Source organism: Gambusia affinis, linkage group LG03 (assembly GCF_019740435.1).
Source record: "Gambusia affinis linkage group LG03, SWU_Gaff_1.0, whole genome shotgun sequence".
Taxonomy (NCBI): Eukaryota; Metazoa; Chordata; class Actinopteri; order Cyprinodontiformes; family Poeciliidae; genus Gambusia; species Gambusia affinis.
In genome coordinates, this window is record NC_057870.1 from 20,451,017 (window position 1) to 20,463,533 (window position 12,517).

At 35.3% G+C, this 12,517-nt stretch overlaps 1 protein-coding gene across 12 annotated transcripts in view; it reads right to left on the reverse strand.

Annotated features, from left to right (window-relative positions):
- Positions 1–12,517, reverse strand: part of grid2 (glutamate receptor, ionotropic, delta 2) — a 460,579-nt gene that overhangs the window by 76,742 nt on the left and 371,320 nt on the right. The window lies entirely within an intron of this gene.

The following is a 12,517-nucleotide window of genomic DNA, read 5'->3' on the forward strand; positions in this document are numbered from 1 at the left end:
CTGGGTTTTACACTGTACAGTGGATGTTGAAATCAGGTTTTACAGCTAGCCTGAAGGCATTATAATGTATGGGCATTGTATTTCACGCAGCTCACATAATCCTGCATGGCTGATGTAGCATCCTGTGATATGTTGCACTTATTTAATTGAAAATGCATTTTAAATTCAGGAAGCATCTATGAACTGTTTTTATAAATATTAAAAATTGTTCTGATTAGCTAGCTAGAAAATATTATCAGTTTAACTATTCTAAAAATATATTTTTAAAACAATGTTCAAGAGAAATCCTGAAGATCTGAATTTAACCTTTTTCCCTTAGTTTTCCCTTATAAAACTATGTATTGGGTACAAATATGTATATGTATTGTAGAATTGATTATTATGTCAAGAATTAATTATGATGATACTTGTTGGTAAACATGCATCTAGTATACAGAAATAAAGAAATCCACAAATAAAAATCATCTTAACAGCAGGAAATTAACATGTTTTAACTTAAAGTTGACTTGCAACATTACCTCTCTTTAAAAAGAACATAACATCATAAGATAAATCAGGTTTATTTGGTTGTAGTGATGATCACCAAGAGTTTATGGAGATAACAGGGTCAGGATAATATCCTTCTTGTTAGGGCTTGATTGTGTAAGCAGCTAAACAAATGCCAAGTTAGAGTTTCAGGATTTCTTTCTCACAGTGAAGTTTCTCATGTACACTTGAAAGTACAGAGTTTCTGTTTTGTCAAGACACCGTACAAATTTGCTTTGGTTAAAAAAAAAAAAAAAGGAAGAAAAGAGAAAGGTTTGTGTTTATGTTTCTGGATTCTAGTGCCTGCTAGTCGTATCTTTGTGAGCGCAGCTTGGCAGCATCAAAGGAGCCCTGCTAAGTCTGCTCGATATAGCTTTCCATTCTTATTTATGGTTTTCCTCCTCTGCTCCTTCTTCCTCGAGATGAAGAATCAATCTGAATCTTTTGCTCATAAGGCTCACCAAGGATGTTGCAGTTCTCAACTCCTACTTCATCCTAGTCATTCCTGCAGGTTTGAAGTAGAACATTTACCAAGATGTTTATGTGTTTCGTTTTAGTATGTTATATGCCTGTTGGTCACATTGTAGTAAAGTCTACCTGTTAAAAGCGTCAGTCACATTGTGTGCCGTTTCTTAGTCTAGTGATTGAACTAAAGATAGATGGCTTGTACCGAACTTCAACTGGTACCAGGTGCAAACAGTTGGGTCATTTGCTGTGAAATGAGCTAAGGAATGTCACACACAATTACTACCTCTGATAATGTTTTGTCTAAGGTTTAAGCATTCTAAATATCCTGATTCCTGTGAAGGAATTCAACCCCAAAATCCAAATGCATCTAAATGCTCCTGCATGTAAGTAGAGATTTCTTCAGTAGACAAGTCCATATAAGTTGTAGAAATTTTCCTGTTCAAGTTCAGAGTATTAAACACGATGGTGGTAGTTTTGTTTGTTGTATTTAATCAGAAGTCTTTTTCATAAATTTTATATGTGTTTTCGGATTTTTCTTTTGGTATTCCAGGAATGCACTGAAAGTGGAAGAAAAAGAGTGAAACAGTAAAGTCCCAAATTATTCTCACAAACAAAATATTTCAACTTAATTTTCATTAAATCAAGTGTTTTTAACAGGAAACAAGACGGGCACCTCTCAAAAGGTGAGAACAACGCGAAAGCTGTATCTAGTTCAACATATTCTGATTTTATCCACATTTATTTTAAAAAATAGTATATTTACAAATATTTATGCCTTTCTTAATAATGAGAGGACAAATCTTTATCATCAAACGTTTCTTATATTTGCTGTCCAGTTTTTTCATGTTTCCACTGATATTTGATAATCTAGAAGTTTTCACATTAGGTCCCTTTGACATATTCCAAATATTTGACTCCCTCTACTGATTGACTATGCTGTAGACTCTACAGGATTCAAGTTGAGACTGGACTCGTTTCCTTCCAGTCAGGAACAAATGTTTTACAAACATGGCTTTTACAAAAATCTTTGTAAAAGAATCTTTATAGCTGAATCTATCAGGGGTATGAATAATTTTGGAGTTATCTTCAGCTTCAGGCGTTGAGGGCGGGTGGCTTCTGACTTTTAAATGTCTTAGTTTCTACACACCTGAAATAATCAAGTCAATATCAGGACTCTGAAGACTGGAATTGAAGGCCCCTACTTATGGTGTTTCTCAGGCCCACTTGGAAAATCCTTTTTGTGGCCAACTTTCATTCACATTTAAATGGAAGAAATCGATATGTCAGTTACCTACGCGATGTAGTTGGTAGACTGACAACTGCCTTTTTCATTCATAGTGATTGACACCGCAGGCCCCAAAAAGACAAAAAAAACAACCTCTTTCCCCCTTTTAGTGACTTGTAACACTGCCAGTTCTGCTGCTGTTGCTTTTCTCATTCACTTGCTGTGTAATTAGTCTGAATCTAGCTCTTTGGTTTTCAGACTAATAGTTAACGTTATTTTGTTTCTGTATTCTATTCCTAAGATGTATTACTGTAGTAATATTTGTCTTTTCTTCTGCAATATTTAAAAAATAATACACATTAAATGTGACAGGTGGTCTTATAATACTGAAGCCTCTGTTTATAGCCATTGAGTCATTCTGATTCCTCATAGTCATACTGACTAAGAGGACTTTGAGTCATTCTGAACTTCTCTGAAAAAACGTCTTCATAAAAACTCTTAATTTTTAGACTTATGTTTCTGTGCTTGTGTCTGTCAAATCTCACAATTGACATGTTTTTGGATTTTATTTGTTTTATACTTTTCTTCAATCCAAAAAATACTAGTGATTCCAAATTATTCTTTGGAGTGTCTTATCCCAATAAATGTACAGTAACTGCCCTGCGGTCCTATCCATCAAATATCATATTGCACTTGAGAAAACCAAAGTTTAAAATGTAATAAAGTCTTATCAAGTTATAAATGCGCTCACATTTGTCTATTAAGAGGCTGCTGTACGAATGTTCAAAAGAAGCACCATCTAGAGGCCAAAATGCTGAGACTAAATTACACTTCATCCTTATACAATGAGGTCAATATAATGAGATAACTGAAAGGCACAACATATCAAAGCAGGTAAAGTGTTTGACTTTTTCAATGCTGAAATATTTTTTGTATTGAACTGTATTAAATCATCTCATTTTACAGCCAAAGTGAATCTGTTTTGTACATTCTCTGAATACAAACAAACATTTGAGGCATTTTTTCTTCAAGGATCTTTTGAACAAAAGACATCTTCATATTAATACAGTCCATTAGCCTCCAAAAATATGCTGTTAATAATGCTTTAAAAATTAATCACACTTTTTAAATCAGTTATCACATTTTACATTCTGGCCTGAAGAACTATAATAGTGAATAAAAACATAATTCACTGGTGCCCAGTCGACAATCCGTATTCCCTTATTGTTCAGCGATCCAATAAACCATCAATGCATAGTGACGTAGCTGCGGGAGGCAAGATGTATCATGCTGCTTAACATAACTGACCCTTCATGGCTCGAAAGCTGTGCCATAAATAAACTAATTTTGCATCAGCTTAAGAAAAACTGCTTTTGTTTTTCTAAGTCTTAACATTGCTACGTAAATCAAGTAAAGATGCTTAGTCCCACAAGATGTTTGATTTTATTTGATATAAATATGAATAAATGTAATCGATTTTGATTTTTATTTGATTTTCTTTCTATTTTCGGCTTCTTGACTCCTAATTGCATGATGTCACAGTTATCCAACTACATCACTCAACTTATTTTATATAAAAATGCAGAGGGTTACTCGACAGATCATGCCCCAGAGGCCCTTGGATGTCAAAACTAATCTCACGAAACGTTGTGAGCTAGATCTTTAGACGATCCGACTGGCTCCTTACAAATCCTTTCCAACTTCTGAGATTAAAGTAGGCTTGCATTTTTTGCTCAAAACTCTGAAAATTCTTTACCACTAAATAGGTATTTTAAAAGTTACAGCGTCAGATCTGAGTCGTTGCTGGATGCAAAACAGCTCAAGTGGTTCATTATAGATGTTTAAGAAAGGAAAGCATGCTTGGAAAATGTGCTAGTGTCGACTTCATGTAAGAACCCCGGCATCTTCAACGCCGAGTGATGTAAGACCTTTTCAACAACAATTTGGAAATCTTTTTGCAGAGCTCTGTAAAATGTCCATTCGAATGACTTTTTGATTGAATAGTTCAGCAGGAGGTTCACAATTACAACGAAAAGCTGCAAGGTTGGAGTCCTGGAGCATTTTAACAGTGTTCAGTCTTTACTTTTTTGCTTCATTGTCCTGTCAAACCTTTTAACCTTTGTGTTTCGCTCTGTGAACTGGATGAACTTGCCAGACACACAAACAGCGTTTGGAGGTCAGAAAACTGCTTGCCCTTCAAAGGTTAAGGAATCAAGACAGACACACTGTAAGATAAAGCTATGTGGCTCTGCAATTTTGAAACAGAAGCACTGATTCTTTGTATTTTTATGACATGTTCCAAGTTGCAAACACTTTTGCATAATACACTTTGCTAATCATCCATCTTGCAGACAATGAAGGCCGTTCTTTATGCCACAGGAGTCTGTGCAAATGTCTCCTCAAATGTTTATAGTCCATCAAACTCTGAATCAAAGGAAGGAGGCTGTTCAAAGAAACATCTCATTAAATAAGGTTCTTCTCCCATATCGTGGCAATGACTCATCAAAACCACAATACTTCAATGTTTTGCTGTATTTACTTAGATTAGAAGGTCGAGGAAGAAAAATGTAAAAGAAGAAAAACATCTCTTAGACAAACGAGAACCGTGTAAGGTCGTGTAACTATGTTGTGCACATTATTTGAATCTCAGTCATCACAAACAAATTAGCAATATCCGTTAAAAACGTACCCATGTTGTTCAGTCTTATACATACTTAGCAAATCAGTCAAGCTGCAGTGCCTTGTAAAAGTTTTTATATCCTTCATATTTTGTCCCTTTTACTACCACTAAAATTTTATGCATTTAATTAACATTTCTTGTGACAAACAACTGGATGCACTACATTTCTTTGGGATTTTAGAGTGAAGGGAGTTGAAATTTTAAAATTATATTTAAAAACCATGTATGACTTTTCTTTCACATACTTGAGCCCTTCTTGGTTTCTCACATAAATACTTAACATATACTGAAAGTTGACTAGAACGTGTTTTGTTTTAAAGTGCTCAATAACTACATTTACAGGCAATTTAAAATAATCTATGAATCATTAACTGCTGAATTCAAAAGGTGAACTAATGTGTCTAAAGCTAACATACAACTAAAAGAAAACACGAAACAAAACAAAATGCCTTTGATTCAGTAACCAGCAGCCTTCTATGATAACAAAATCTCTCCTTTTTTTTTTTTTTTCTAGAGAAATCTTCTGATACAGCAATAACACTTTATCCTTCCAGGTAGAAAATATTTTTAAAAAGCAATGTACCAGTCCCAATTAGCAGAAAACCTGGCATGCAGCAATTCAATTAGCTGAAGCATAGTTCATTTCCCAGGTCCTGCATGTAGTCGTTGCAGAAATTTTTTTGACCTTGTAAGGAAACCACCTCTCTGCTGTTGTCGTTAATTTGTCAAGCCATTATACTAGCAGAAAAGGAACGAGTGAAAATAATCATTTTTGGTTGCACATAGCTGCTGGAGACACACCATAAAAGGCCCAGTAGGTAGAGTACAAAGGCATGCCACACCTTTTAGATTTTTATGTTTCTAAAAAGCTGAAATATATACATATACAGGAATGTAAACTTGTCATATGTGGAGAGCAGCACTGCTATGTAACAATAATAGATCTCTGGTATATATAAATGTAGACCATATCTTTACCACTATTGATTCTCTTATAAGATTGAATAAAAGGAAGTTAAATACACACCTTTGGATAAAAAAACATACATGTCAAGAGACATTCTTTTGCAAGGGTGAAGGGAAACATCAAGAAACAGAAATGAAAAGAGTTGTGGACTTCTACATGTTTGGTGTGCTAAAATATTCCATAAGCCAACTCTTCAGCATCAAACACAGTCACTCTATCGTTGCCTGCCTCCCCTTTTCACATCACCTTGCTGCCTTGCTTCATATCTTACTACCTTCTTCTTCTGCCTCTCTCCTCTTTTCTGCACCCTTGTTGACATTCAGCAGTGAAGGTAGCTGCAGATGAGTGCAGCTTTGAAGCCAGCCGAGCAGTGGGCACATCCAGGAGAGTTTTATATATGTGTGACTTTCTTGTAAAGCTTCAAATCTCATCACTGAGCAAGAACCGCCACTGCCACAGATTATACTCTCTACCGTCTGATGACTTGCAGGAATCATTATTTATTTATTTATTTATTTTTAACCATCAATTTCTTCTCTAGCACCTCAATCATGCTCGACCACCGGTGTCCCAGTGATTATAAACAACTTGGAAGAGACATATTACAGTGCCAGAGCTGGGGTGAAGAGGGAAGAAGTACGAGAATAGAAAAGGGGAGGAGGACGACGAAAGGGGGCATGCATCCCTCCTCCAGCAGCTCTCCAGCCTTCTGCTTTTCAATCTCTTCATTGTATGTGTGCCGCCTCTAATACCACTGGCTATCAGCCAAAGCTGAGGGGGATTTTCCATGTGGTTAGCAATTTTTTCAAGCCATCAAGTGCCACCATTAAAAGAATCCGGCAGGCCAGTGAAGATGAGGATTTGAACTGAGAGGCATGAAGTTTCTGATTCAGAGATGTGCAAAATTGTATCTCCTCTTGCAGCATGCTTTCTAATTTCCTATAAGAACTTTAGACCGTGCATAGGTTCGCAGTTACGGATCAAACAACTAGGGGTGACTGAGTTGGATGATATAAACAGATTGTTAAGACACTAAAGTAAGTCCTTAATTCATAAAATGTGGAAAATGTCTTAACAATATCAACATCATTATCCATCCATCCATTATATTTCACACTTTTCCTAGTGGAGAGGAGAGGGATGCTGGTGCCTATCTCCAGAGGTCAACAGGTGAGAAGAGGGGCAAATCATTACTAAAGGACAAATAGCAGCATGTTTTAGAGATAGAAAACCTAAAACAGGTTGTTCTGAAGCTCTTTTCAGACCCTTAAAGCTCTTAGGTTCTTACTGTTAAAGCTTGGACAGTCAGGGCACATAATAGTAATTTTTATTTTTAATTTGTTTCAAGGCTTCTTTTAATATGAAGTATTTTGCTAATTAAATTCAAGAACAGATAAAGTAGACAAAAGAGTACAAAAAGAAGTGGAGAATGGAAAGGGCAAAAGGAAGAGAATATGCAATGAATGTGAGAAATATGGTTATACAGCAGTTCAATGTGGTCATAATGTATACTTTTTTTTTAACCATAAGGCCACTGCATAATAATTAGACAACAGACTAAGAATAATATGTCTAACTTCATATTTTCAGAGTCACCTTGTTCAGAATATGTTCAAAACCTATCAGGGTGCAGTGTGTTTAACATAATTATGAACTTCAAAATTAGGTCCGCTTGGGCAAAAATGTTTGAGAATGTACAAAATCACTCCTATGGGAAACTGATGAGGCATTTTGCCTTTACCAATGTTAACTTATGCAAATAACCTCAAAAAAAGCAACTTAAAAGACAAAAATGCAAATAATTTCATGACTTAGTATTGCTTTAAAAAGTGGTGGTATCAGCGTGTTTACAAAGAGACAGCGTAAGCATTAAATAAGAACAGATCTCTTTGAGTTTGTGTATTTGATACCTTAAAAAAAAGTATCATACTTTGAATACAGGCAAACAAAAAAAATCAACAGAATGAATGTGTGCCATTGTATTTATTATTTTTCAAGCAGACTACTGTTGGATTTCCTTCATTTTGAACTTGAAATTATGCTTGCAAATATGTCTTTGAAATTGAACCACTTCTGAAAGCTGATTTACACACAGTTACTAATTTTTATATTCACAAAAATACTTGAAAGAATAACACTGCTGGGTGGTTTTATTTATAAATACAGACCCCAGACTTCGGTAAATTCTTCTCCCTAAATTCTTTTTTCTTTAATTAACATGGTCAATTAAAGAAAAAAAGATGTCTTAATTCTATCAGGAAAATCTGCTTTTTCATATATTAAATCCAAGGGCCCTCATTTAGTCTTGGACTTTTCAAAGTGGAATTAATACTGTTTTCTCGGGCAGTTCTCCAGGGGTGGGCACTCCAGGTCCTCGAGGGCCGGCGTCCTGCAACTCTTAGATGTCTCCCTGGTCCAACACACCTGAATCCAATAGCTGAATCATCTCCCAAGTGCAGTCAGGTTTTCCAGAGTCCTGCTAATGACCTCATTATTTGACTCAGGTATGTTGAAGTAGAGATACATCTAAAAGTTGCAGGACACCGGCCAGGAGTGCCCACCCCTGCCTTAGAGTGACCAACTTGCTTCATCATCACTTGCAAACATTTATCAACACGGTTCACTTCTCACTCCCTGAAATGCATAAAAAAGCAGCAGCCAGTAAAGTTTGAGGCTGCGGCAGGTGATAAACCCCACACTATTCCCAATGTTTGAATGCTTGTGAGTATATGTGCTTTATTGTGGTAAGCTCCCTCTTGTCCTTGCAGAATAGCTAAATGCTAAAACTCCTTTCACTAAATGGGCCTCTCGAGGTGTTTTTGTATGTGCTGATTTATGTACGCATCATATGCAGAAAGTGCTTGACATTGGATTTGTTAAAGAAAGTCTGGCTTTCGTCTTTATCCCTGTTGCCTCCTCAGCGCTTTTCCCTCCTTTTCATAGTTGTTAGGAACATGAAAATGATGAGATCAGCAGAAATTTCTTAGAGCATATTTACAGAGCATATTCTCCTGCTCACCTCCCATAAATGGATCAATACAAACCAAGTAGCATGTAAGGGTTACACGAGCTGAGAGGAAGCCAAGGCTACTTGTGTGCGTTTGTCTCAACCGTTAAGTGGCAGTTTTTTTTTATGTTCTCGTTCTTCAAGGGGATAAAATATGGAGCAAAATTAGTTGAAATCATGACAATTCCTCAAGAAGATAAAAGATCATTAAAGTTGTAGGTCATTACAAACTGACATTGAATACATGTAATCCATCATAGATCACCCATCATAGATTGGAAACACAGTTATTATTTCAGTCCTGCAACATTGTGTGTGGTACACAATCAACATTGACATGCTGTTTTGGAAAAAATTGCCATAAAGTCTCATGCAAGGTACAAAATCAACAAAAGTAGTTAAAAATAAATCTATTGAAAAGGCTATGGTGTTTTAAATCAGTAGTACAACCTTGGAACCTAATTAAATCCAGTCAAATCTATCTCTAGCTAAAAGCAAAAGATCGGACAAATATAAAGAATAACTACTAAGGCTTACTTTCCATGAGTGTTAGAAGTGAATTAATGCAGTTCAGTTGACTGGAGAGTTGCTGGTAACAACTGGCTCCATGTAGCCTATAAGAAGCTTAACTGCTGTGGGATGTCAAACTGGCCATTCCCTAATAACCTAATTCAAAATGTAAAAATACTGATGGTATTTTAGTGAAAAGAATCAGTTACAGAAAACTTCAGAAACCTGTAAAGAGCAAAAAGCGGAGGAATGCATCTCAGACTATTTCAGACCCTCTGCTGAAGTGATTCTAAAGAGCATCAAAACAAGGAGGTCGCTGCAAAATTGGACTGAGTGCAGATGTTTATCTCTCACTATAGTTTATAGATGGATATTTTGTTTAATATAAAAGGCAAAAAAAAACAAAACGTGTTTTACAGAAAAACAAAACAACGTGACTGATTAACAAATCCAAAGAACTATTTGTAGATGCCTTGAAGATATCAGTATTGCTTTGGGGACAAAAACAATACTGACGGCTTCATCCTAGGTTGGTTCTCTACTTACGAAATCTGAATTTTTTTCCCCCGGTTGTCATTAATTTGTGAATTTTTTAAAAATAGAATGTGTACTTTTTTATTCAAAATGTTTCAACTGGCATATTTAACAGTTGATACTTGATACATTATCATGTTTACATTTATTGTTCAGTTCTAATTTGTCTGTTCATACTTTTGCCTATGCATGATTTTTATCTGGTAATTTATTTTTTTAAATTTATTTTATTTGATAAATAATTTCTTGTTTTAGATTGTTGCAGTGCGTTCAATGTGTGTTTATCTTGTATACAGCATGCATCTCATTTAGGTTTTTGAAAAAGCAAATTTATGTAAAATTGTTTTAAACCAATCTAAATATTTTACCTAAGTTTAAGGAATCTACTTGACTGGAAAAAGCAACAAGTCCTAAAAACTATAATTTAAGACTTAAGTTTACAGCTTACTAAAATACACTAAGTCTTAAGTTAATTACCTAAGACTTAGAGGTGACTAAGGAAAAGTTATTTTATTTAATTTTAAAATGTGTTCAGCTGAAGTACAATGTGATGTCAAAATGAACAGTGCTGTAGTAGGTTAAATTACTACATATGAAGTAACTATGGTTAAAGGTAATTTTAGCTGCTTTGCCTTAATTGCTATGAGCAAAACAAAACTGACCTTGACAAGTTCACAGTCTCATCTCACATCATGGCAAACTTTATAGTTGCACGGACACACATGCAAATTACTCTGTGGTCTCATTACAGGTGACTGGATTCAAAATGTGTGCCGTTCTATCACACGAATAAGACCAGGGCTACCTCCCTTAGTGCAACTTCTGACAGATGGCTCTCTCAGCAATTTTCCCTCGACTGGTACAAAGTGTGCAAGTGTGTTTCCCCTTGTGCATACACTCAAGTCCATGGGTACGTGTGCACCTTCTAAGACCTTTCATTTGATAGTGATTGTGTTTGATTCGCTCATATTCAATTTTAATAATGTCATCCTCAATATTTCACACCTCATGACCCACATTCTGTACCACCCTCCCACCCCGCCTCTCCTTGCTGTCCTGCCTCCCCAACTTCTTGCTTTATTCATCCTGTCGGTTTTGTCAAGGACAGTGTGTACACACTCACTTTGGAAGTTTTCAGAGACTTGCAGCTTGCTGGAATATACATTTAAGCATAAATTAAGGCTTTTCCAAAAAAGGTTTTGGCGCCACCTAGCATGTTTTGATTAGTATATTGAATATCGTCTATTGTCTAATGTGTTTTCTTTTCAGTCAGCGCACATCGAATACATCCGAGGCCACAACAAAGGGAGTTTTCTCCTGAAAGAATGTACGTAGACTGTATGTGCATTTGTATTTGCAAACATCTAAATTGGACTATATTTTGCAAATATCAAAGTACCTGTTCTGGGAGATACAGTAAACAAAGGGAATACATCTTCTGAGCATTGATCTGAGTTTAAGCACTCTGTGAATTTTTATGTTGCAATGTTTTTTAATTCTTTTTATAAAATATGCTAAGAGAAGACTGTAGTTTGGTTTAAAATACAGTCTTCCAAATACCTGCATCCCTTGACTGTCAGTATTTGACAAGCTGGTACTTTCGCTAAAAAAACATGGATATTATATTTATCTTTGCTTTGCAGCAACATAAAGTGTCAACTTTTTTATCCAAGTGACTGGCCTGGCACATTAGTGAGTCATTGTTATTCATCCGTGATTTTCACACAGTTTTGAAAAACATCTTATTTTGCTCTCCTATCTTCAAAACAACATTCAAAGTTTGCCACCCACTTTCTTGACACTACATCCCCATCAGCTGTCTTGCTGTAAATAACTGTTGGGTTTTCTAATGATTAAAGCCATATAATTTCAATTGTTGCAGCATTAAATGTTTTCTTGATAAGATTTGTGGTGAAATATGCAGGAAGTCATTCATGTTTTCAAAGGCTAAAAGCCTTGACTCTTTCTTTACAAGCTTGAATGCCTAAGTGCATTTTCTCACGTCTGATTAATCATTGAAATGTTCTCACCTGTTCAACACAAAACAATTATGTGCAAAAACCAGGGTCAACAAGTCAGCAAGTGCTTTTTTTCTGTTATTCTCTCTGGTCGATATTACTTATACTACAATAGAAGTAAACTAACTAAATCTAAATGGAAATCTAAATACTTTCCTTATATATATATATATATATATATATATATATATATATGCATTTTTATAGCTTCCTTAGAAATACTCTTATTTGTAAGGAGATGTAAATAGTTCCTTAGAAATTTAGTTGATTTAATGGACACAAGAATTAAAGGTGACATAGATTGACATCATACTAGTTTACTCATGATGATATCTGATTTCTGGTAAATGTGTTGTCACATTACTAACTAAGATTATGTCACGATGAGAAGAAATGTGTAGTCAGTAATGATGTAAGAGAGTCTCAATGAAAAACTAGTTGGGTTAAAAGGCAACAAAAATGAGCTGAAGATGAGCTTAAACTGAGACTGCTAAAACATACTGTTGATAGTGATTTTTTTTTTTTTCAATCTAAAATGCTTAGCATCATCCCACAAACGTGTAAGTAATTACACAAATTACAC